This window comes from Solanum pennellii, chromosome 5 (assembly GCF_001406875.1).
Source record: "Solanum pennellii chromosome 5, SPENNV200".
NCBI classification, from domain to species: Eukaryota; Viridiplantae; Streptophyta; class Magnoliopsida; order Solanales; family Solanaceae; genus Solanum; species Solanum pennellii.
This window is the reverse complement of record NC_028641.1, coordinates 29,189,352-29,190,939: the sequence shown is the minus strand read 5'-3', so window position 1 is coordinate 29,190,939 and position 1,588 is coordinate 29,189,352.

Sequence of the window (1,588 nt, the reverse complement as noted above, 5' to 3'; positions counted from 1 at the left end):
GGGGGCTGGTACGGGTGAGTTTGGGTCTGGTAGGGTGGGTAGGGTTGGGGAGGTTGGAAGAATGTTTTGGAAAATGTTTTCCTTAAGTTTTGAAAGGAAATCATTTTCGTTAAATTTGAGGAAAATGAGTTTATTTGGAAAACATTTTCCTAAACATTTGACTCAACCAAACATGTTAAATTTGGAAAACATTTTTCGAAAAGTGTTTTCCTTCATACCAAACACACTCTTGGTGATTAACATATTTTCAATATTCTAATCATCAATGTACATTATTTAGTTTACAATGGTTTGTCCATATTTAAGGGCCATGCAAATTAATCATCTCGACATCCATATTCGATACAATTCTAATATGAGTAATCTAGTAGCCCAAGATACAAACTTAAAAAAGAAATTGACAAAAGAGAGGGCCGTTTTACAAAAACCCACCGCTAAACCAATAATATATTTTGTGTTATATGTTCACTCCAAAAAAGTTATATTCAACTTATATGATGTAATAATATCTCAAGTATCAACTTATACCCTTAGGGTAATAAGATAAGAAAATCATTCTGGAGATAAGGTTAAGGATTAACTTCATTTCATGTTTGGCACGAGACATCAACTAAACCATGAATATTTTATCCCACCATTTGTACCAAACGATAAATGCACTTCATTCATTGTATAAAATGAGGAGCAGCATGAGTCTCAAACTAAGAAAACAATTCTTACACCCCTATATTTGTTAATATTAACAACTTGGACTTCTCTCTTTCTCAACATATGCACTTTCAGTTACAAAAACTTTAACATAGACATCTTGCACAAAAATAAAACATTGAATTACCATTTTCTTTAGAGGAACATATGGTTTAAGTTTAAGCTTTTCATAACCATTTCTCTTGTTTTTTTCTACCCCTGCTCCCTTTGACCCTTTTTAACTCGGAAGACCATTTCTCTTGATTTTTCTATCCTTCTCCCTCTATCCCTTGTTTACTCAAAAGATGGAATGTCATATTAAGAAACTTCGCTGAAAATGTAGAACTAAGAGTAAGTCGGAAAAAAAAAGGATGATGGGATAGTCATTGAAAGAGTTGACTACTTGTTAGAACCAATAGATTAAAACAGACCTTGCACTATGAAAATCATGTAAACATCAAGTGTATAAGTGAGGAATTGCTAAAGTAAATAAAAATTACCAACCCAACAAAATAGTTTTTTAAAAAAATGACCATAGATATTCAACAAAGGAGTATCTTGGAAGTTTAAACTCGAACAACATACTTATATTGCACTCTACTGGAAATGATAAAAAGGAAAATGTAATCACTGCATAGCTTTTTAAGGTTCAAATTTAAACTTTCAATCAGATTAATGTTTACTAGCAAGATGTCGAGCATGTTGATAGTCCTAATGTGTGACTATCCTTCTAGCTTAGAAAAGCGAATTACTTAATAAAACTAGTAAATAATAATTCAAAAGAAGCAATATCTAAATTTTATTCTCCAATCTAATAATAAATGTAGAATTTACTATGTTGTTAAATGGAAGGAGGCAATAACATATAGGTGGACTATCATCATTTGAAGTAGTTCTAATT